The sequence below is a fragment of the Rhinolophus sinicus genome, chromosome X, assembly GCF_036562045.2.
Source record: "Rhinolophus sinicus isolate RSC01 chromosome X, ASM3656204v1, whole genome shotgun sequence".
Taxonomy (NCBI): Eukaryota; Metazoa; Chordata; class Mammalia; order Chiroptera; family Rhinolophidae; genus Rhinolophus; species Rhinolophus sinicus.
The window spans coordinates 100,914,884-100,940,658 of record NC_133768.1 but is presented as its reverse complement, the minus strand read 5'-3'; the positions used below and the strand labels follow the sequence as shown (position 1 = coordinate 100,940,658).

General features: G+C 40.8%; 1 pseudogene; it reads right to left on the bottom strand.

The window, feature by feature from the left end:
• Positions 1-24,975, bottom strand: part of LOC109457511 (uncharacterized) — a 43,622-nt pseudogene extending 18,647 nt beyond the window's left edge.
• Between the last annotated feature and the right edge of the window lie 800 nt (positions 24,976-25,775).

Below are 25,775 nucleotides of genomic sequence, written 5' to 3'. Positions count from 1 at the left end.
ATTTCCTTCCATGTCTGAACTCAGTCCACCTCCTGGGTCATGACGTGACCCTGTGTTGTCAGGTTGGCATCTCCAAAGGACTGTGTGTCATCTTCCTAGGGCTGATTACTTCCTGGGGAAGAACGCAATGATTTTCCCTGTCCCGGTTTCTGGAGAGTGACTGAAGAACTTGGAGTTCAGTTCATGTGGTCACCTGCTCAGCGTCCTTTGGTAACCCAAGTTTGTGTAAGGAAGCTGCTGTATGTGGTATAGTCTGGCGTGGCTTATCTGGAAAGAATCTCTGATGATCAACTAACAACATCATCCTCTCACAAAATATCAAAATACATGTTATGGTGAAAACATTCATTGTGTTCATAAAGGACAAACCCTCCATAACTATCCCAGGAAGATGGGGTCCAATTTTTTTAGATCTCCGCACTAACATTGAAAGAAAGTATGTGTTTCTTTCCCATAGGGGCTTGGGAGTATAACTCCTTTTTTCACCCACGACACAAGTTTTCGGTTACGTGTTTTAAATGGAGCCTTCATTTTAGCATTTTTTTGTGCTCTGCTCATGTTTTGCTTTCCAACAAACTGCTAGGAAAACACAATGCCTGGGGCCTATAACCAAACGTGGGTATTGAAGTCCAGAGCTATTTTAAAAATAACATTTTCTTTCTGATTATAAAAGTAATGCATTACAATGACTTAGGCTTTTGAGTCCATACTAAGATCTCAGTACTGGACTCAGATGCCTTGGCTAATCTTCACAACCACTTTCTGAAGTAAATATTGTGATTTCCATTTAACATTTAACTGAGGTCCAAAGAAATCCAGTAGCTTTTTTAGGTTCACACAATAGGAAGTGGTCCTGCTAGGATTAGAACCTGTGTCTCCCGACTCTTGCGCCTGCTCGCTTTCCTGCCCTCCAATCCTGCCTCCCTACATGACTATCAAAGCAAATTTGGAGAATGTGAAATATAATGATGAAGAAAACACCCAGGATAAAAAATACTCATAATACCTTAATCTAGAGATACCTATTTTACTAGGTACATTTTCTTCACATCTTTACCCCTGTTGTATAAGTATTTATTTTTTATTTTTTTTATTTTTTATATGTTTTTTATATTTAAAAACAAAACCCACCTCGCCCCCAAAGCATCCCCCCCAAACCAACAAAAACTCAGATTAAATAAAATTTACAGTTACTATACCCAGCAAACATCTGATTGAGAGGTATTTTTAAAACAATGGACAGGTTTTATGCATGGTTTTGTACTCTGCTTTTAACCTTTAACCTCTTATGAGCATATTTTCAAGACGTTAAATTTTGTTGAAAGCATTTTCATGGTAGCATGCCATTCAACTGTACCATAATTCATTTAACTAGTCCATTATTACGGGACATTTTTCTGACTTCAGTTTTTGCTATTACAAAATCAATTATAAATAATTCTACCATGAATCCATTTGACTCTTTTGTTGACTGATTATTTCCTTGTTATAAATTCCTAGTAGAATTATTGTTTTGAAATATGTATGCATGTTTAAGGCCCTTGACACATATTGTCAAATATAAGAGATTCTTGATAGTATCTGCGTATCAATCAGCCATAGTTGACTTTAATATACTTCATAATGATTCTAACCAATATTAGGGGCCATTTTTTTATATTGCCATTGAATAGTAAATAGGTTAGGATTATTTTGAAGTGCCATGTCTTCCTTATCTAAAGATCTATGTTTTGGGAATAAAGGACCGATTGGGCCTCAACCATACCATCTCAGAAAGGGCTCGATGACCTTAGACTTGAAGTGGGGCTGCATGGCAGCCTAGATGGCTATCAGGCGGGAGGACCAGCAAGACAGAGGCTGCAGGAATTCTGCTTACCAGATGGAATGTGGGTGATGCAGATTTTGCAGGTACATTCAATTCATGAGATTGGTATTCTTGTGGAAGGAAGAGAGGCAAAAATAGCTCTGAGCACTTCCAGTCGCTTTCAGCTTAGAGACTGATTTGAAAATACTACCCATTTGAAGCTGTCATAACTTTCCCTATGTACTGCCCTTGCAACAACTCTATAAGGCACACAAATTAAGTACTATTATCCTCACTTTACAGAAGATAACATTAACAGTGCAAATTTATCAAGTACATGCTGTAGGACAGGCATTGTACTAACAATTTTCATGTATTATTCTCCTCAATGTTCGAACAACCCTATGAAATTGGTACCACATTTTGTGGACAAGAATAATATGAAAATGACTTATTTAAAGTTAGCAATTGGGAGAACTGGGATTCAAACCTACTTTGTCTCCAGAGAAATCTCAGAGTGGTTAAGCGCCTTGTTTCACGTCCCCCAGAGACTAAGTAGTTGAACTGGGACCCATGTCCTGGTCTCAGTGTTCAGTGATGTTTCCTCTCCCTCAGGGTCCCACTGTAGCCATTTGCATGCAGTTGGCTATGTCAGCCCTCATTGGAAGTGCCCAACACTGTTAAAAATCTCTCAGGCACAGACTAAGTTTGCTTACAAACACATGGGCAAATCATTAGCTTTGTTCCCTGACATCTGTGCACGCCACTGTGTGTGTTTGTATCTGTGGGGACCTGAAAATTCCCACAGGCACCTTTTTGCTAATGAGTAGGTAGAGGAACTGAGACATAAAATAACTTGTCCAAGGTGACATAAGCTAGTAATGAAAGCAAGAGATCATAATATCCATCTCCCAGAGCTGTTGCGAGCTCTCTATGCATATTGGAAAGTGCCTGTCACAAAGTAAGCATTCAGTAAATAACAGTCAATATTAATAATAATGTTGCTGACAATTATACTGTTACTATAATAGGGCAATCAATTCTTCTGCCTCATTAATCCTTGTGGCATTAATTGAGGACTATTGGAGTCATTCATTGTCTTAACGGACCAAATGCTGCCTGACAGAGTTGCAAATATTTTTCCACTGTGTATGAAGAATGCCTTTGAGGAAGTTGCTGGTAAGATAGGAGAAGTGGACTAACCCTGAGATCCTCAGATTTGTAGCAACACTACAGAAGCTTCTAAGCAGTGGCATTATTTTCAATGCGTCCACCTCACACGTATCTTTGATAAGCAGGGGCAATTCTACTTTTACACACTATACTTGAACATGAGTCTGCTTCAGCATGATAGGAAGCAACAAGCTACCCAATCCCTGCTATTTTAAGTGTTAAATAGCAAAATCCTGTGGCAGTATAGGAAACTTCCCTCTACAGAATGTGCTGACACAGTGGAATGGAATGAAATTGGACCACATACCTAGTGTATTTCACCACCAGCATGTTTTATTTATCTTTGCTCGACTATATGAACGGACAATTTTCCTTCCATATGAAGCAACACTCTTGTAACTGAACCATAATTTTTCAAGGAGAATTAATGGGCCTGTGTTGTAAATGAAGAGCTCATTTTGGCTGAGAGAAATTAATAGTTTCCTGGTATGGTGTTCTTTTTACTGCTAAAATATATCGTGTGGAGATTCTAGCTTGATTTTTTCCCCTATAAACAGCGAATGCAAATAGTGAAACTCTCTAGCCCTCTGTTATCCAAGCTATATTTTCTAGTGATACTAGAACCATACATGGCTCTGCATTGGAGTTCTGGGTATAATTGTACTGGGGATCACATCACTGCCTCGGGCATTAGTCTTCTCACTGAGAAATGGGAAAATAGATGAAGCCATGACCCTGAAAGTGGCATAGTGCAGAAAAGTAGGTTTGTGTCATTAGTCCTCCCCAAACAACTGTGTGCTGTGTACTGACATGGTCAGGCCAGCCATACCCTTAGGACAGGCAAGAGAGTCCAGTTGGTCAAATTTCCTGAGAAGGTAGGAGGGAGATAACGAGAGCTTCGTTTTAGGAAGATCTTCAGGTATTGGTTTGCAAGGATGCATTGAATGGCAGTAACTACAGTGAGAAAAGATGCTGTTTCTATACCCCAAGCCCAGGCCTGAGTCTGAGGCCTACCTCTGTCATTGATGAGCTGTGTGATCTTAAGCGGGTAGTCTGTCTCTCTTGACCCTCTGTTGTCTCAGCTGTAGATGACAATGGTAACACAAGGTACCTACCTCACAAGGGTCCTTTGAAGAGTAACCAAAGCAAAATATGAGAAATATTCTGCTCAGTGCCTGATCTATAGTAATCATGAAGTAAATATGAGCCCCTGTTCTGTTTCATGAAAAACAGATATGACAAAATTGGAAGCTGTTAATCTATGAACAAGAGGATAAGGGCCACGCCTGAGATAGTGACTCAAGCGGATCGGAAGAGGAAATAATAGTAAGTGTAAGAGAGCGACTCCTTCTTGCATGACTAAGTTGTTGAGAAAAACACAGTCTTTACTTTGCCAGAATATTCTGTCCTCCTTTTGCCAGAATATTCTCCTGTCAAATGGAAAACAGATTTGAAAATGAAAACTATTGTGTACAGTGTAGTGTTAGTATGGCTTTTGTTAGAGTTCAAGACACTGACTCCAATTTTGTCATATCTGTATCTCTCATTCCTTAAGCATTCAGTGTGTTGATGTCATATCTCCCAAAGCCTTTCCATTTTTGAACTATTGAAATGAAAGGTTTTGAGATAAAGCAAGGGATTTGAGAATAGATGAAAATGAGCTCTAAAATGGAAGATTGAGTTTCATATTTACAACCTTTTAGTCTATGAATCCAAAAGACTTTCCTTTTCATCATTTCCATCATGTTTTCTGAACTGACATTAATGTTATAGGTACTAAATCTGATATTTAATTAAAGGAAGTTTGTCTGTTCATGTAATTGCTGTCCAGGGTAATTAGTCACTTGTCTTAGGTAGCCAGAACTGAATGTTTCCTCCACAAACACATGTCAACTATTTGATACATAAATCAGGCCCTCCAGCAAATGAGCTTAGGAATTCAATGCGTGGAACATGCCTTTGATTTCAATATTCTGCCCACAATAAAAAATTCTAGAATGCCAAACTCCAGCGCTTTTTGAAAATGAGTTTATCAGTTGATTATTAAACATTCAGTATATACCACAAAATTAATTTTACAGTGAAGTTAGCTACAGCCTGGATAAATGGACAATTAACCTCTCCTCTGAGAACAGATCCATTATCATAATTGCTAATAAATAGACAATTCACATGCATGCTTAAGACAAAAATAACCCCTCCCATTTTCTTTAGAATTTGATACAGAAGCAAAAAGCTCACTCTATAAGATCTAGTAGGACTAATTAACTTCATTTTTTTTCCCCCTTAACCTTACAATAGTAATGAAGTTCTCCTCCGGAGCTCTCCTGTTTGCATTTAAATCTCCAGCATCCCTTATTTGAAATCTAAAGCTCCTGTTTAACTCTGGAATATTTGATTAGGTAGATTTTGAATAGCTAGTTAAAATAAAGAGAGAGCATATAAATTTCATTAGCAGGCTTTAGAATCATAATTACCATAACAGATCAATCATTTATAATGCGTCTATACATTGATATGTAAAATATCTGAATGAAAAATAAGAGAAATGACATATACTTTGAGATTCTATGTACTTTGATATCTTTTCTGCTGCAAGCAATACTATTGATGGATAAAATATAGATAAAATAAACAAAAAGACACAGCTGGTCTTGGATAGAAGATAAGCATCTCCATGGATCAGATACAAAAAAGAAAAACATAAATGTGAGAAGGGCTGTGGTGCTGGGCTCCTCTTCTAGGAATAGGCAATGATGGCCACAAAGTTAGGTCTTTTGGGGGAAGGCGCTGAACATGCTCCACATATGAAGGGGGATAAGGGATAACTCAGTGCTTAAAATCAAGAACTGGGAGTGGGGAGCAAAACACTTCACCTTGTCTCATAAAATAAAGCTGCAAACTGTGACCTGAGACCATATACCCTGCAAAATATAAGCCTTAGGAAACAGGAGGACACAGATACAGCCTCATTGCCTACAAATGAGCCAAGTTTTCTATTTGTTCTGTGAAAGATCTTCCAAGTCCCCAACATTTCCACTGGGCAGAAGCTCAAAACTGAATCTGTCCGACTTGATTCTGGAATAGGTACCTGTGGGGCTGGGTGGAGACAACTATAAAACTGCTAGATGGGAAGGGGAGAAAATAGAAACAGAGGGGAAAGAAAGGCTTATTACTTTTAAGAAGGCATTTGTATAGCACTGATATTACCTCCTTAAATTTTGTGCCCCAGCTGCCTAACCCTCCTTACTAGGCCCTGCTAAGAATCTATGTGTCCAGGGGTGGCCAGATGGCTCAGTTGGTTAGAGCATGAGCTCTGAACAACAGGGTTGCCGGTTCGATTCCCACATGGGCCAGTGAGCTGCGCCCTGCACAACTAGATTGAAGACAACGAGCTGCCGCTGAGCTGCCAGAGGGGCAGCTGGATGGCTCAGCTGGTTAGAGCGCAAGCTCTCAACAACAAGGTTGCCGGTTCAATTCCCGCATGGGATGGTGGGCTGTACCCCCTGCAAGTAAGATTGAAAACAGCAACTGGACTTGGAGCTGAGCTACACCCTCCACAATTAGATTGAAGGACAATGATTTGGAGCTGATGAGCCCTGGAAAAAAACACTGTTCCCCAATATTCCCCAATAAAAATTAAAAAAAGAAAATTAAAACAGAAAAGAATTTGTGTGTCCATACAAATATAAATAAATGATCAATAAATGGAGGATTAATGAGAGCACTTCTTTACGAAAAATGTTAGCAAATGTAGAAGGAATAGTAAAAAATCAGTATTTGGCAATAATCGTGAACATATGCTAAAACTAGTGGGTTACAGTTTAATGAGGAACTTTCAAGGGCTCACCACTACAATACACTAATAACAAAAGGGCAAATAGTAACTTTACAATTGGAAAACCTGGAAGATCCCACCACAACTAAATGATCAAAATCAGTATCACCAATAATGACACACAGATATTGTGTGTATCCTGATAAGATGCACCAAAAAGGAGACATCATTTCTCTGGTGTCTATCTGTATGCAAATCATGGAACCTGAATTTAATCATGAGGAAATATCAAACACAAAATGATGAACATTCTGGGCCGGCCCGGTGGCTCAGGCGGTTAGAGCTCCATGCTACTAACTCCGAAGGCTGCCAGTTCGATTCCCACATGGGCCAGTGGGCTCTCAACCATAAGGTTGCCAGTTCAACTCCTCGAGTCCCACAAGGGATTGTGGGCTGTGCCCCCTGCAACTAAGACTGAACACAGCACCTTGAGCTGAGGTGCCTCCCGAATGGCTCAGTTGGTTGGAGCGCATCCTCTCAACCACAAGGTTGACAGTTCGATTCCTTGACTCCCGCAAGGGATGGTGGGCAGTGCCCCCTGCAACTAAAATTGAACACGGCACCTTGAGCTGAGCTGCCGCTGAGCTCCCGGATGGCTCAGTTGGTTGGAATGCGTCCTCTCAACCACAAGGTTGCCAGTTTGATTCCCGCAAGGGATGGTGGGCTGTGTCCCCTGCAACTAGGAAATGGCAACTGGACCTGGAGCTGAGCTGCGCCCTCCACAATTAACATTGAAAGGACAATAACTTGAAGTTGAACAGCACCCTCCACAACTAAGATTGAAAGGACAGTAACTTGACCTGGGAAAAAAGGCCTGGAAGTACACACTGTTCCCCAATAAAGTCCTGTTCCCTTTCCCCAATAATAATAATAAAAAAATCTTAAAAAAATATTGATGAACATTCTACAAAGCAAATGGCCTGTACTCTGAAAATTTTTAAGATTATGAAAGAGAAAGAGATGCTGAAGGACTGTTCCAGATTATAGGACACTGAAGAAACATGACAACTAAATGCAATACATGATGCTGAATTGGATCTTTTCGCTATCCAGGACGTTAATGAGACAATGGGTAAAATATGCATGATCTGTAGATTATGAGGTGTGATCAAACAATCGGTGAATGTTTAAATAACAAAATTGATCATAGTAAAAGACACGTTTCTCAACCCTATTTGAAATGGTTTTTGTTTCTTAAAACAATGAGGTCTGAGATCAATAATGGGCCAAAATGAAGACTTGATAATAGTGAGTATGGGTAAATGGATATTTGTTAACTTCATCTATTCACTTGTCTATGCTTGGAATACCATACCCCGCACCCAAGCAATGTGCTACAGTGGAAAAGCATTATTCTGATTCATGGTTAGAGTGCAGGCTCTACCACTTCTTAGCTGTGGGACCTCTGCCAGATTTCTTAACTTCTTCTTCTTTTTTTTTTTTTAGTCTTTTATTTTATTTTATTTTTTAAAGGACTTTATTGGGGGACAGTGTACACTTCCAGGACTTTTTTTTTCTCCAAGTCAAGTTGTTGTCCTTTCAATCTTAGTTGTGGAGGGTTCTGTTCAGCTTCACATTGTTGTTCTTTCAGTCTTAGTTGTGGAGGGCGCAGCTCAGCTCCAGGTCCAGTTGCCATTGCTAGTTGCAGGGGGCACAGCCCACCATCCCTTGCGGCAGTCGAACCGGCAACCTTGTGGTTGAGAGGCCGCGCTCCAACCAACTGAGCCATCCGGGAGCTCAGCGGCAGCTCAGCTCAAGGTGCCATGTTCAATTTTAGTTGCAGGGGGCGCTGCCCACCATCCCTTGCGGGACTCGAGGGATTGAACTGGCAACCTTGTGGTTGAGAGCCCACTGGCCCATGTGAGAATCGAACTGGCAGCCTTCGGAGTTAGCAGCACGGAGCTGTAACTGCCTGAGCCACCTGGCCGGCCCCTCTTAACTTCTTAATCACCTCAGTTTCTTCATTTGTAAATTAGGGATAATTGTAGTACTTCAAGCATTGTTCTGAGAATTCAATGATTCACATAAAGTGTTTCTCACACTGATTAGTACATAATGAATATTGAACACAGTCTGGCCTTTGTGATCATTTTCAACAAATCTGCCAAATTTTGATTTTTTTTTGCCAATCTGTTTTGTTTTATTGAGGGGTAATAGACATATAACATTATATTAGTTTCAGGTGTAGGAGGTAAGGATTCGACATTTGCATATATTGCAAAATGATCACCACAATAAGTCTAGTTAGCATCTATAATACATAGTTAAAATTTTTTGTTGTTGTTATGAAAAATTTTAACATCTACTCGTAACATCTTTCAAATATATAATACAGTACTTTTAACTGTACTGACCAAGTTGTACATTACATCCCTGTGACTTTTTTTTTTAAAAGAGTTTATTGGGGAAGGGGAACAGGGCTTTATTGGGGAACAGTGTGTATTTCCGGGAATTTTCCAAGTCAAGCTGTTGTCCTTTCAATTTTATTTGCAGGGGGCGCAGCCCACCATCCCCCGCAGGAGTTGAGGAGTCAAACTGGCAACTTTGTGGTTGAGAACCTGCGCTCCAACCAACTGAGCCATTTAGCACTGGCCCATGTGGGAATTGAACCGGCAGCTTTTGGTGTTACGAGCTCGAGCTCGGAGCTCCAACTGCCTGAGCCACCAGGACGGCCCCATTAGTTTTTTTATAACTGAAAATTTGTACCTTTTGACTCCCTTCACCCATTTCACCCATGCCCACCACCCACCTCTGGTTTCTGTTTTTTTTTTTTTTAGATTTTGCAAAGAAATTGGATCATACAGTATTTGTTTTTCTCTTTCCAACTTATTTCACTTATGATGATGTCCTCAAGGTGTATCCATGTTGCTGCAAATGGTAGGATTTCATTCTTTGTTATGGTGGAATAGTATTTCTGTGTGTGTGTGTGTGTGTGTGTGTGTGTGTGTGTGCGCGTGCTCCGCATTTTAAAAATAAAGTCATGTCTCAGTGGACACTTAGTTTGTTTATATGTCTTGGTATTGTAAATAATACTGCAGTGAACATGGGGTGCATATGTCTATTCGAATCAGTATTTTGGATTTATTCGTATAAATACCCAGAAGTAGGATTACTGGATCATGTGGTACTTCAATTTTTAAGTTTTTGAAAAGCAGCCTCCATTCAGTTTTCATGATAACTGTACCAATTTCCATTCCCATCAATAGTACACATGGGTTTCCTTTTCTTCACATTCTTGGCAGCGCTTGTTATTTCTTGTCCTGTTGATAATAGTCATCTGAACAGATATGGGGTGGTATCCCATTGCAGTTTTGATTAGCATTTCCCTGATCTTTGGTGATGATCAGAATCTTTGCATGTACGTATTGGCAATCTGTATGTCTTGTTTGGTAAAATGTTTTATGAGGTCCTCTGCTCCCTTTTTAATCAGATTTTTTTGTTTGGTTTTTGCTAATGAGATTTATGAGTTCTTTATTTATTTTTAATATTATCCCCTTATAAGATATATGATTTGCAAATATTTTCTCCCATTCAGTAGGTTGCCTTTTAATTTTATTGTTTTCTTTGGTGTGCATAAACTTTTTGCTTGATGTAGTCCCACTTGTTTATTTTTATTTTTATTTTTGGCTTTACTTTTAGTGTGAAATAATCACCAAGAATGATGTCAAGGAGCTTACCACCTTTGTTTTCTTCTAGGAGTTTATGGTTTCAAGTTTTCAATCCATTTTGAGTTCATTTTTGTGTATGTTGTAAGCTAGTGGTCTAGTTTCATTCTTTTGTATTGGGATACCCAGTTTTCCCAATAACATTTATTGAAGAGATTATACTTTCCCCATTGTATATTCCTGGCTCCTTTGTTGTAACTTAATTAACCATATATGTATGGGTTTATTCCTGGGCTCTACGAGTATTCTGCTGTATTCTGATTTCATGTGTCTGCTGTTATGTCAATACCATACTGGTTTGGTTACTATATATAGCCTTGTAATACAGTTTCAAATCAGGGATCATAGTATGATGTCTCCAGTTTTGTTCCTTCTCAAGGTTGCTTTCACTATGTGGGTCTTTGTAGTACCATATAAATTTTAGGATTTTAGAAATTTTTTGTTCTATTTCTGTGAAAAATGCCATTGGAAGTTTGGTAGGGATTACATTAAATCTGTAGATTTCTTTGGGTATTATGGACATTTTTACTATATTAATTCTACCATCCATGCGCACGGTATGTATGTTTACATTTATTTGTATCTTCATTTCCTTTCATCGATGTCTTTTACTTTTCAGTGTATAGGTCTTTCTTTCACCTCCTTGCTTAATTTCTTTTACCTATGTATTTCATTCTTTTTGATGCAATTTTAAATGGGTTTTTTTTCTTATTTTCTCTTTTTGATTGCTCATTATTAGTGTGTAGAAGCAACAATTTTTTGTATTCTGTTTTTTGTATCCTGCAACTTTATCAAATTTGTTTATTACTTGTAACAGTTGTTTTGGTGGTGTTTTTAGGGTTTTCTATAAATATTATCATGTCATCTACAAATACTGACAGTTTTTGTTAATCTTTTATTTTTTGCTGATGTTTCATTTTGAAATCATTTCACATTTACAGAAATAATTCCAAAGAGCTCCCATTTACCCTTCCCCTAGGTTTTACCACAGTCATTCTATTATTTGGGTCAACAAAACTACTTGATGAATAGGAAACCAAACCATTATATAGCCTATGCTATGGTAAAACTGGACTCTGTAAGGCAGTATACTGCCATGGTTAAGAACGTAAGCGTGGTAATTCGACATTCCTTGATGGGATCTCAGCTTTTCCACTAATCAACTTACCACTTTGGGTAAGTCACCCAACTTCTCTGAGTCTATGAGAGAAAACTTTAGTACCGTTTAGCAACACTGGTGAGTTATCCATCCTCTGAATCAATAAGCATCCCGAACATTTTTATGCTGGCATTGTTTCAGTAGAATTTGCTGAAATGCTTAGAGAGGCCTGCCCATTGTAAGGGGTACAGAGATCTGGAATATGGTAATTTTCTCTGTGAACCAGAGTCACGTGAATGAGACTCTGCTTCTGATGCCTGAGGCCAAACATCAAATTTCCTAGATTCTTCTTTTGGAATGTGTGTGGGTAGGCATGCATACACATGACGTGGGCACACATGTCCTTTCGATTTTTTCCCACTTCATCAAACTGAGCTTCCTTTGCCATTTTATCTCTTTTTCACAGCTGAGACTTTTAGACATAGATGTTTTTTTACTGGGGAGGAAAAGGCGTGATGATCTTCCCCTTGATGAGGTGCTGACTGCAGTAGCAGAAAGCAGTTCTGGAAGAAGCGATCCACCACGCAGCATGACTTAGGGGAGAAGAATGTTTTGGTGCCATATAACCTTGAATCTCAAAAGTGGGTCTCAGCTCCTTTGCCAGTCTTTGACAATGTTTTCCATATTTGTTTCTTTTTTTTTTTTTTAATTGATTGGGGTGACAATTGTTAGTAAAATTGCATAGATTTCAGGTGTACAATTCTGTATTACATCATCTATAAATCCCATTGTGTGTTCATCACCCAGAGTCAGTTCTCCTTCCATCACCATGTATTTGATCCCCCTTACCCTCATCTCCCACCCTCCTACCCCCTTACCATATCTGTTTCTAAATGAGGACAAATAAAGACAAGGTAATTCGTTTTTCAGAAAGTTGAAAGAGTCAACGATCTGTCCTCTATTTTGAGATTATGCCCTTCCAGCTTTTTTGATCATAAAATGTCTTGTCTTTGTTTTGAGATTTTCGTGGTAGCTTTTGAAATTGTTTTAACTTGGCAATTGCACTTTGTAAATCTTACATGTGTCCCTCAAATGTTCGTGGAAAATGTTATTGGTCTATGAAATCCAACAATCTGGGAACCATTGATTCAGGTTGCCTAAGCTGAAAGAATTCTTAAACATTAAGCTCCCCTTCCCAATTTTACAGATAAATCAACTGAGGGACTTACACTGGCAAAGCAAGATGGCCACAGGACCAGGCCTACAATCACTTGATACCCAGGCTATAGCCTTCCTCTCTCCTGCTCTGTTGCTTCAAATGTAAAGAGTTACTGATGAAAACCTCCGTGGACCTGACTATAGAACACGTTTTTATTTCCTGTTTCCTTTTAAGTTCCAGAACTAAGAGAGCTGCCAAAATCCCAGTGGGAAATAATGACAGCTAAGTTACCTGCCTCACAATTGTTAACCCTGCTGGAATGGGGGTGGGCAGTACCATGGTCACTGAAAGGTTTTGTTGACTTCCTCAATGTTGAGTCAGAAGAAGTGCCTACTGAGAGCACTAATTTCTGATTAGCTGTTAAACCAGCCAGGTTAGTAAATTGCATGGAGAAAAATAAGCGCTCATAGATTTTTTTCAGATCGTCAACTAGTAATAGCTTGCAGAAGTGGATCAGTGCTGTTACAGAGGGGAAAAGTGGAGGTTTCTGAGCTCTACCTCAAGCAAGAGATAATCAGCTTCTGGCCTCGCGAAGCTGATGGGGGTGGAACCAGTTCAAAATTGGGGCATTTGGGTGGCTCAGACCTAGAATTCTAACTGCAGTGCCAAGAATAGAGGGACCCTAGTAAGAATCATGGGAAGACACTACTTTGGGAAATCATATCTTTACGTTGGGTTAAAGGAGGCCTGGCTTTGATTAGAAAGGCCTCTAGACATCATGTTTTATACTGGGGTATTTATTTCCTATGGTTGCTGTAACAAATCACCACCAACTCAGTTGTTGAAAGGAATGCAAATTTATCATTTTACTGTTCTGTTTGTCAAGAGTCCAAAATAAGTCTCATTGGGCTAAAATCCAAGTGTCAGCAAGGCTGTGTTTCTTCTGGAGTCTGTAGGGGAGAATCCATTTCTTGCATCTTGCATCTTCTGGAGGCTGCCCACATTTTTTTCCCCATGGTGGCATCTCTTAGACGTCTGCTCCCACTGTCATATCACCTTATTGCTTTGACTTTGACCCTTCTGCTTCTCTCTTATAAGGACGCTTGTGATTACATTTGTCCTACAAGGGTAATCCAGGATAATTTGCCCATCTGAATATCCTCAATTAAAACACATCTCCCATTCTCTTTTTCCATGCAAAATAATACAAGTTACAGTGATTGAGATGTAGACGTCTTGGGAGGCATCATTTAGCCTACCACGACTAGCAGAACTATTCTTTCAAGGGAAATCATGTGAGAACCCTAATATATAAATTGCATCACAGCAGAGCAGCTATAATTAAAGTCTTACCCATTCAGCCTCTAACCGTGACAGTCACAGAAGTACTGTTCCAAGTGGAACCTTGTGGTACTTAGACTAGTTTGAAGACAACTGATTTATAAGTATCTGAAGGGAGGACGTCATTTGGAAACACCTCAGCCACCCCCAGCCTCAATGTTCATTATGTTCTTCAGTGAACCCAGATGCCTCTTATTGCTTGTGAGTGAGCTCTTCAGGACAAGGGACCCTCCCGGCTCATTTCCCCCTGCAATACCAGAATCTGAGGTGCTCAGTGTGTGTTAAATGAATGAGTGAGTTATCAGTTAATGGTGAATGAAAAATCCTTAGGCACCATCCGTTTCCTGTTTCCCTTCTCGCATTTAGTTATTCATGAGTGAGGCCCATACTGGAGAAAGATCAAAATGGAACTGTGCCACCACGCTCTCCCTCACTATCTCTGGTCCCCAACCATTTATAGTCTTGTATGCACACTGAATTTCCTGCTTGTCATGAGTCTTAATAGAATGTATTGTTTCAAATCTTGATCATGTACATCTTGTTTGCACATCATGGAAGTAAACAGTGGAAGTAAACATCTTTCTCTACCTGTTTCCCAGAACTTCATTCCTGAGGCCAAGATTAGAAATGGAGAAAAGAATGTTAGTGGTGAAGGTACTTTGGTGCCTTAACTGCTGTCTAGGGCAAGCAACTTTACAGATGAGGAAACTAAGGCCTAAAGAAGAGAAGGGACTTTCCAATATCATAGAGCACATTTTATAAGATCTAAACTAGAACCCTGGTCATCTTCTGCTCTTGAATACAGTGTTCCTTCTATTGTTCACAGTGGTAGAAAGCTCAATAGCTCTGTCAAGAGGAAGTTTAGCTATAGAGACTATAAAAGGTGAGGATTCAAGTTGGTACAATTATCCCTTATCTCTGTAAACCTATGTTTGGTAAACTGGTGGCTCCCAAGAGAAATCCTAGCCACACAGCTGCTTAACTTGCCCCATATGTTTTTGTTTGTTTGTTTGTTTGTTTGTTGTTAATGGAATTGGTATATCCTGAAATACAGTAGGCACACTCCAGCTCAACAACGTCCGCAGCACTCACTGTTGTCTTAAATTCAGCTGATTTCATTCACTTATGTTATATATTTGACTCTTGACTTTTTCAGTTTTTCACCCCTGACATAGCAATCAAAATGTATAAGAACTGTCAATGTTTGAGGTTATAAAGTATTTCTAAGTGTGTCTCAGTGGAAGTGGTATAAACATTTGTTTGACAGCCCATGTGTCTTGAAGACTGTTGGTTCAGGAAATAATCACCGTAGTTAACTCATATTTCAGTCAAGTCATGAGAAGAGAGAAAAGATAATGCAGAGTACATGTCCTCTTCCTCCAAACCAATCATTGCTAACTTCTTACCTGGATCTCTCCCCACCAAACTTTTTTGAATTCTTCGGTCTGACTCTAATTGAGATTAGTCTTAGGTCACGTGTGACTGTGACTTTGGCCCTTTAACATTATATCATATGAAGATGATGATTGTAAAGCTAGTTCTCATGTGAACTCTTCAGCATGAGACAAAGGTTAATAGTGAGGGCAGAGCAGAGCTCCAGTACCAGTGGGGGAACTGGAATGATAATTAGAAACTTGTTTTGCAAATAACAATCAGATTTGGAATGGAGGCTGTATTTCAGTTGGCATATGAATTTCCAAAGCCTCCTCTTTGACACACCAGAGAGCAGGATCTAGGTAGCAGGACTGAGACTAACCCTACCCCTGGTGGAGACTGGGCTTCTGGTATCTTCCTGTATATATATTTTATAGGCGTTTCATACTTAGAGCTGGGCAGAGCTGGGGCAAGAAGAGGTTGACAATTACAATACTTTGGGGCACATTGTTGACACCCAGCCAAAGCACATGAATTGAAAGGTTTTATTGGATATAATGCCAGTCCACCCAGTAGAAATATAATTAGTTCCAGATAGTGGTTCTGGACTTGCACACATAAAATCATTGAAACAACTTCAGAACTTTAAGCCCGGTGTACCACGTAGAATATTTTTTCAAACTCTCTGGTTTTATTTGGAAAATTATATCTGATATTTGATCAAAGATTAAAGTTCCATCGGCTCTGAAGTAGTTCTGAATCCTAAATACTGTACCTTCCAAAGCTTTGACTCTACCACAGGGCATTGATGGGATCCCCAAACAAGAAGAGAACAAAATTCGAAAAGGAAAAAACAATGCCACGTTTTGCCAGTGGGTATAACAGACAGGGTTCCTTCTCAATTTCTGCAATAGTCCTCTCCCTTGGGAACACAACTCCAAGCAACGATATCTTAGGAAGAGGCATGAGCAAGAAAGCAGGGCAGAACATTTACCTGCTTCTGCCAGTGATGGCACACGGCTAAGAGACTGCCCTCAGTGCCTAGTCCATGGAGATCATACGCTGCACAAGTGATAGCAAGAGAAATGCATGCAGCTTATACCCAAAATGTCTCCTGGAAGACTTAGACATAGAAGTTTCATGAAGTCAAGAACTCTGTTTATGCCACTGTTGTATCCCTGCAACTTAGAACACCAGTGTATGCCTGGCATACAGTTGGTGCTTATGATGCCTCCCAAAGGCCGGATAAATAACACGCATTTCATCAAATACACAAAACAGTAAATATGGACTTTCAAGTATCGCTTAATTACTGATAAAGTTGTGAACTGAAAATACTGACTAGGTGTTTTCGTCACCAAAAAGGGTTTACTTGAGGAAAAGGCAGGGTTACTTCCCCATGCATGTAGACGTGGCAAGCCACGTGACCTTTCTGGCCTGCGTGCCAAGATGGAAGGGTATTTATAGAAGGGAAAACGATGTTAACAGTAGGGGAAGTTAGAACCATAGAGCTATATTATAAACATCAATTTTTTTCCTGTAGGGTTCTTGCGATTTCTAGAGTGGATGAACTTCCATAAGCTTTAACTCTCATAGACCCTCCCAACCGATTATGTTTACTTAAAGTTCTAGTGCATCTTTATCAGAGTCCAGGAAAGACGACGTAGTTTAATGAGCAAGGGAAATGTGTCCAATGAATCTTCAATATTAGGCAGACTTGTCTACTGAAATATAAGCTGTACAGGAGAAACCGAGGAGAACACCCGTTCCCCCAAGTACAGTTGTTTCCAAGAGAAAGGTGGACTAAATTGAGTTTAGCATGTCCAGTAATCTATTGAAATTTATCAATGAAATAAGTGTTCCTCACTCAAGGTGCTCAATAAATAACTTGATGATGGCGTACTTGAATGATACCTGTGGAAGGTGGAAAGTGAACTTGAAACACCACCTGTGGTCATTAGTGTAGCCCAAACACTGATCTCCATGTTTGCACTGGGAAAAGCACAATGGGGGTCCTTGTGTAACAAGCACTTGGGGGCCCACATGAAGTTTCGGTAGCACCAGGCTTCAGATCCTCTCAAACATGGCTGCCTTGACTGGAGAGGGGGTCAGAGGAAAACATGTCTCACTCGGGATAAGGTGAGTTCAACCAGGGATCAGAGCAAAGGGTTACTGATGCGGCTTGAATAAGAGGGATTAGCTAATATTTTGTCCAATACCAAACGGGAACAAGAAAGAAAAATTCATTAAGGCACAGCAAGTTTTGTTTTGCTTTGTAGAACACCTGTGAATGTCACTATTTATAGCCATGTGTGTCATTGAACTAATCCAAGACAACAAAAAGAAAAGGCAAGGGGCCTAATGCTATCAGAAGGAAATCCTCAGAAGGGGGGCTACCTTGTTCCCGAAGGCCTCTATGATCGGGAGCCACAGGATTGAAAAGGCAAATATTTGACTCTTCTCTATGTTCCTAACGTACTGAGTTTAGTATTTGAAAGTGATTAGAAAGGGTTGTCATCATGGTCACTATGCTTTTTTTTTAAATTCAAATTTCCTTTAATTTTTTTAAATTGGGGATTATTGGGGAACAGTATGTTTCTCCAGGGCCTATCAGCTCCAAAGTCATTTTCTTCAATTGAGTTGTGGAGGGCGCAGCTCAGCTCCAAGTCCAGTCGCTGTGTTCAATCTTTAGTTGCAGGGGGCGCAGCCCACCATCCCATGCGGGAACTGAACCGGCAACCTTGTTGTTGAGCGCTCGCGCTCCGACCAACTGAGGCATCTGGCCGCACCGGTCACCATGCTTTTGATGCAATAAGACAGCAGGTTTTGCACTGGCACTGTTTTTCTTTTTCAGGAAAGTTGTATGCAAAGTTGTCAAATTTATCACCGTGTACCCTGGTATGTGACCCATAGCACTGGTGGCAAAGCAGTGATTACATTCTTGCCATCCATTAATGGTAATCACCCACATTTCATCTAACTCTGTTTCTGCTCACAGACTTTGATTAGACTATACTTGTTAACTTAGTCTAAATGATATGTGAGGATTAATTCGTTCCTGCGTCTAGGATTTGTATCAACAGCTTAATGACCTCTCTAGTTTTCTTTGTGTCGTAATCATAGGTATTCTCTTAACCCTGCTTGAGCTTTTGAAAGAATTAAAGGGAGAGTCTTAGTTCAGCTTTAGTTCTGATATTTATAGGTGGTCATTAATTCAACATTTATTGAGTGTCTGCTCTGTGCCAGGCTCCATGCTCTTTAAGGCCTTCACATACACTGTCTCATTTAACACTTACATAACGCTGCAAGGTTGTTGGTATTCTCCCAATTTCCCAGATGAGGAACCATCTCATTAACGAGATGAATTCACTTGCCCAATTTCCACAGAGAATAAATGGTGGAGCTGGGATTCACACCCAGGTCTGCTAAGCTGCCAAGCTCCATAGGCTCTTTCTAATAATACGCTCAACTGCTTTCAGCTGCCTTTCTAGCTCGTCTCCAGATCAGGGAAGCCAGCCCTCCTTTATGAGATATTTACTTTGTTTCTATCCCAGTTGAAACAGGAAGAGGAGCTGCCCCATCACATACTTGGATGGGCCCCTGAACGGTCAAGGTTGCTCACTGACTTACTCTTTGAGGAAGAACAGAATGGTCCCCTTTAGGTTCCCTGCTTCTTTCTTTGGAAATTACCAAGTGTGAAGAAATGTGAGATCATTAAAAACTTTTTAGAGCTTCTTTCAATAACTGCTGAAATTAGCGAATGGCCTTAGGCAGAGCTTCTGATCACAAGTTGAGTCTCGTACACAACAAAACCTTTGTAGATGTTTTAGTCTATTCATTGACGAAGTTTGAAAAAAGAGTCTTCAAGCAGTTTCATCCAAGCCTAAAATCAGCAGTGATACAGACTGCTGTCTCCACAGATACTCATTAAGGTCAAGCCCTATGCGTCTGCGAGTCCTGACCACCATACTTGGCTCATTTCCATTTTGGAGGTCAGAAGGCAGGGGAATGGGAGAGTATAGGAGTATTCTGATTCCTCAGTCCACGACTTGAAATACCCCCAAAGATTGTTTTCTTAGTACAATCTTGTACACATATGCACTCAGAAAGCACATAAGGAAAGTGGGGCATCTGGGGAAGATGAGCTTAGAATTTTTTCAGTGGATTCCAGGATTCTTGTGGAGTCAGCTGGCACATTTCCAAGTGGGACGTTCCATCTCAGCTGACCTAAGATAAATCATCTAATTGAGGGTGAATCTCATATTACAACATTGGAGAGTTCCTGTAACTCTGGTACAAGTTGATGTTTTAATTTTTGTAGACAGAAGTCTTGTATGAATGCTCTCTCATTAAAGGAGCCTTTTGGTGAATCCTTTTGTAAACTGAAGAGACTTTTTGTCATTGAAATAAGCTCCCTCTAATCTAAGTGTATTGTTTCTGAGTTTTGTGTGAAGGATTTTCTTAGAGGATACATTAATAATGCCCCAAATCATAAATATATTGCTTATTTACAAGCTACTCATTTTTTTTTAACACAGCCCACCTAAAAATTCACATTCCATTATTTCTTTTTATTGTTAATGAGTCTTGAAAAACATTGACTTTGTTATAGAGCCTTTGCAATGTCAATCTTTGGAAAATTTGCAGATTTGTGAAACTAACAAGGACAAAAATCAAGAGGATCTTGAAATAAAAGAGAAGCCAGGTGTCAGGATCTTTGTTTTGGCTTCCATTTTTGTTTCTCCTTTGCAAAATGAAGTAGGTGGCCCTGTGCATTCCAAACAGCCTTTTCTCTTTTTCCCGTTCTTAACCTGGAGTTAGGGCAGTGACGTCATAAAAAAAATACATCATTGAAAACCAAAAAGTTTTGCCTTAAAAAACAAACAAAACTTCAAATCTCTGATGGGAGTTGGGGCCTCTTCGTTTCTTAGTTGTCTCATTTGCATGTTGTGCTCCTGAATTGCCATCTAGAGACCATCTAGAAAGAACCAATTTTTAAGTGGAATTGGAAGGGGAGTAAGTTTGAGCCACCATTGGTCACTCCAATTGAATAGAGATCTGTTTCATTGATCCCTAGCAAAAGCAGAGTAGGTCTAATGAAAGAGATAGGTCTTTTCCTGAGGAGATATTACAAGTGGGCTGGAGATACGAATGCACTTGGATCCTTTATTAAAAGAGGGGCCTTCCCAGAAGATAACTAGAAGTAACAAGGACACCAACCAGCTAACCTCAGAGGAACCAAGGAAACCAGGCAGTGAGAAGCAAGATTTGTAGAAGGAAATCTTTATCCAAATTCAGAGACTGGCAGGCACCCAGAAAAGGAATGGAGACCAAGTTAATTGCTGTGAGGACACTGGCTGAAATAGTAACTGGTTTTTAATTTTACTTCTGAATTGAGCTAAAGAGTTGTTGGTAGGAAATGTCCCGCTGACGGAGAGGGTATGTTCCCCAAGTTTCGGGGTGGGGCCTGGTGCCCAGAACAACGGGGAAAATTTCCACAGTGAACAATACAGGATACTCACACATCATATTTGGTCTCATGTTCCTTACCTGTAACTACATGATATTTTTGAGATGCCAAACTAAAGCAACTAATATTCACACACATTGAATTGTGATCCTGCGTTTGGTTTATTTTATTTTATTTTTTTTAAATTAAATTTATTGGGGTGACAATTGTTAGTAAAATTACATAGATTTCAGGTGTACAATTCTGTATTACATCATCTATAAATCCCATTGTGTGTTCATCACCCAGAGTCAGTTCTTCCATCACCATATATTCGATCCCCCTTACCCTCATTTGGTTTATTTAATGATGAATTTCTGTGCTTTTATATAACTGCTCATTTCTCAATGACATCTGTATCCTGAAGTTTCTTACTTAAGATGGACCTGAACAGTTTTTTCAGCAACGCTAGTAATCCAACCTTGTACTTTAATGTTAATGTATCCACACGGGTGAGGAAGGTGGTAGGGAGGCGCCTGGAAAGGAAGGTACTTACAGTATTAAAGAATAAGATGGGCTCCCTGGAGCCTAAGAGCATTTTGCTTTGGATAATTTGCTCACTCACTTATTCATGTAATTATGTAGTTATAATAGTCTCAGCACCACATTTTATAGTATGGGATCGAAAACTACTATCATTGCTGAGCCCTTCAAAAGTAATTGTAGGAATAAATTGTAGCTAATGCATAACTACCATATTAGCCCTTGATAAAAGACAAACAACATGAAGCCATCACGAGGACCAAATTAGTGATAAGTGATAGTTAGAAAAATGACGCCTGTAGCACCAATCAGTTGGCGCTTACCAGAGACCTGAAGGAGCAGATGAACTGTACTGAGGAAGGTCTTGCTCGGTCTCGGGAGTTCTCCTCAACACATGTATGGGCCTGGGAAAGGGGCCAATGGTCATGGGAGGAACATGGGGTTAGATTCTGCAACGTAATGATAGGTGCCTGAGGAATACCTCTCAGCCTCAGGGGCGAATGGGACGAGCAGCCCTGAGCCTTCTGCCTCCCCAGTTACCTCTAGGTCACCATATCTAATGGATATTTTTCAGTCCTCATCGTATTTATCCCAGCAGATACTGTTGATCACTCCCTCCTTGGCTATCATTCTGGATGGTTCTTTTCAGTCTCCTCCATTTATCCTCTCCATGGCATTTTACTGTTGCTTATTAGAGATCTGTCTTCATTCCTCCTCGGTTCTCACTGTCCTCTCCTAGGTGAACTCCTTCACTCCCTGGCTTGAATCATCACCTCTGTGCTGAGCTGACAGTATTCAGTTTTCTATCTCCTTTGCTCTGAGCTCCAGACCTATATACGTGACTGCCCACTGCCATAACTCCAAGGCACCTCAATTCAACACATCTCCATGTGAGCTCACTGTTGTTTCACCCCAGTCCAACTCCGCTCTTCATCCTGTTTGCCGTCTGAACAACGCCATCCATGCACCCGGCATGGGACTCATCCCTAATGCCTCCCCGTCCACATCCTATTCATCGTCAAGTCTATTCAGTCATATCGCTGACATCTCTCTCAAATCAACCCACGTTCCTCATTCACTCTTCCCACTCTACTACTCCAAGCTGTTCCATCATCTCTCACTGGACAATAGCATTCAAAGTGGTCTCTGCACCTCCCTCTTCCCGTCCCCCCTCCATCTGCCTTCCCACACCAGCGGGAGATTTTTTGAATACATAAGTCAGATCATGTCACTCTCTTGCTTAAAATTCATCAGCAGCTCCCCAGTGTCCCTAAAAGAAAGTCTTAAACTCCTTATCATGGACAAAAGGGCTTGTGTGATCTGGGCTAACTAATCTCATCATCTCATTTTGTACCATTCTTCCATTTGCCAATAACCCCTAGAATCATTAGCAACCTCTCAACTCTTTAAATTTGTCAAGTGCTTTCCTTTTTTGGGACTTTCCCTAACGTTTCCTCTGTCTTTAATCATTTGTCCCACCCAGCACCCAGCCTCCTACTGACCTTGTCTAGATAGCTGCATCCTTCAGAGCTCAGACCAAACCTTACTTTCCCATGGAAAGCTCCGTGGTTCTCCAAGCTGGGTCCAGTCCCATATCTGCTCTATTAGAAACCTGTTTCTTTTCTTTTGATCACCCACATCTGAAGCATGTAATTATAATAAGAAGTATATAATTACAGTATGCAGTCCTCTTCACTAGATTGTAAGTACAATATGGCCGGGGACAGTGTCTTTGGATAACCAACGTATTTCTCCCATGAGCTAAAGACTTGGCTCGCACATATTTTTTACAAAATATGTGCTCAATTCGTAATGGTTAAATAATGAAGTGAATAGCACTATGCACCTTTTATTGTTATCTCTTTCCCGAGGGCAGAGACTACATCCTTCTGGCGTATAACTGTAGTTCAGTGCCTAGCTCAGTGCATGGCAAAGGAGTGAGTGTGGTTCAAGTGTAGGCACTGGCCTCACCTTCAGGACACTGAGAACGATAGCTGTAGGAGCCTGCTACTGGGTGCCACGCCTGTGGGAGGCATATGCAGTATTTTCAGTAGGAGAAGCCATAGCATATAAGGAAGTGTTGCCCAGAGGGAACTCCTACAGCCATTTTTTTCTGTGGCTCAGCTGTCCCAAATGGGCTTCCAGAGCGGGAACACTGAAACATGCCCTCCATTTTCCGGAGCCCCACAGTAATAGGCCCTATATCAGTGTGAGCATTACGAGGTCAAGTAACGAACTCATCCTAGAAAACGTGCTACATACCTCATTGCTGAATATCACTACCATCACCTTCAAAGTACTCCCCTTGGGAAGCTATGCACCGATGCCAGCATCTAGTCCACCCTTCAGAGCATTTTGGAACTCTTTTTCTGGAATGGCCTTCAGAGCTGTCATCGTATTACCCTTGATGTCCTGAATGTCTTCAAAATGTATTTCTTTAAGTATTTCCTGTATCTTCGGGTAAAGAAAGAAGTCATTGGGGCCAGATCAGGTGAATAGGGAGGGTGTTCCAATACAGTTATATGTTTACTGGCTACAAACTCTCTCAGAGACAGTACCGTGTGAGCTGGTGCATTGTCGTGATGCGAGAGCCGTCCGTGAATTGTTGGCGAAAAGTTCAGGTCGTCTAACTTTTTCATGCAGCCTTTTCAGCACTTCCAAATAGTCAACTTGGTTCACTGTCCAGTTGGTACAAATTCATAATGAATAATCCCTCTAATATCAATAAAAGATTAGCAACATTGTTGCAACAAGTTCGTGAACTTAATTGTCAGACCTCATAGTAATGAGGGCCCAGTTGTAACATGTATTGGTGTGAGCAGTAGGCAACCAGTCAAGCTTTGAAAGATGGCTGAGGGACAGCAGAGGTGAGGGACTGCAGAGAAGATGAATGTGACAGGGGAGTAACCTTTCAGAGAATTTAGGAAAGGTAGGCAGAAGCTTCTATGTATTGAATGCATAGCATATGCCACTCACAGTGCTGAGGGTTTTATATCTGTTCTCTCATTTATCTTTGGAAAACTCTATGAAGTAGGTGCTTCTTGATAGATGAAGAAATTGAGGCATAAAGAGATTAGGTAATTTTGCCAGGGTCATACAGCTAGGAAGGTAGCAGTCATCTTGAATTCCAGTGTAGAGACTTGCTCTCTGGACATAAAATAAAACAGACTTACACTAATGGGGCCTTCTTATCCCCCCTGTAAATATTGAGGAGGTTGGACAAAATTGCTATCAAGAGCTTTTCTTAGTGTTTCTATCTGGCAGTGACAGCCTGATTTCCTGGGAGAAGTGGCTGAGACCCTTTTCTGAGCCCAGCTGTCGCCTCCCTCGTCTCATTGTACTGTGCTGTCAGCTTGTACCTAGGATACCCCCTCAGTGCCTTCCCTGACACCTCTGTTCCACTTGTAGTGTGAGGAGAAGAGCTGACTATTACAGGCTGTCACAGCCCCCTTGTGCTCAGGGCTCTGCTGCAGCTCAACATCAGCTAATTTAAATCGTATTTTCCGGCTGCTGTATGCAGGATCCAACATGGTCGCTGCAGCTGTCCTTGCTGACCTCACAGACCTCCTGTAGCCATGGCCAGCAAGGGCTTGCAGTACTTGTATCAGCAAGCGGAAGGGACAGCCACAGAAGCAGGGCCCAAAACCTCCCCAGGAAACCATCGACAAGACTGCTAACCAGGCCTCTGGGACTTTCTCAGGTTTGGGGAAGAATTTAGGCCTGAAATGACCGAAGGCAGCCATGACTGACTCCCTTCCAGGCCAAGCTCTGGTCAGCGGCTGCCCAATCGGCCTGGTGCCTCATTAAAGGAGATGTTCCTATCAGAAAAAAAGAAAATCCCCTCTTCCCTGTGCAGGGCACCCTTCCTGCCACCTTCTCTGGTCTCCCAATCAGGGTTGCTGGGGAGTGGGGGATGGTCATTGAGGCATGGGGTGCTGGCTACCTGAAGGTTGGGGTCTCAGCTTCTCATTTCACAGACTCATGATACGAATGGCTACCCTGCTTTGGGCATGTCCTCTGTGCCAGGCTCTGTGTTAAATGCTGTACTCCTGTCAAAGCAACTGATCCTCGTTGTACAGTAGACATAGTCATGCCCATTTCATGTATGAGCAAGCCAAAGCTCAGGGAAATTACGTCGAAGAGCTCACATCTCGAAAGCGGCCATAATGGAATCCCAAGGCTATTCATTTTCCTCCTAAGCTGGTTTCTTGTCACTTACTCTCTGTGTGGGTTTTGGCAAGTGACATAGCCTGTCTGCGTCTCAGTTTCCTCATTTGTGAAATGAAGATGATAACAGTGCCCTTCTCCTGGGGTTGCTATAAGGCTCCAA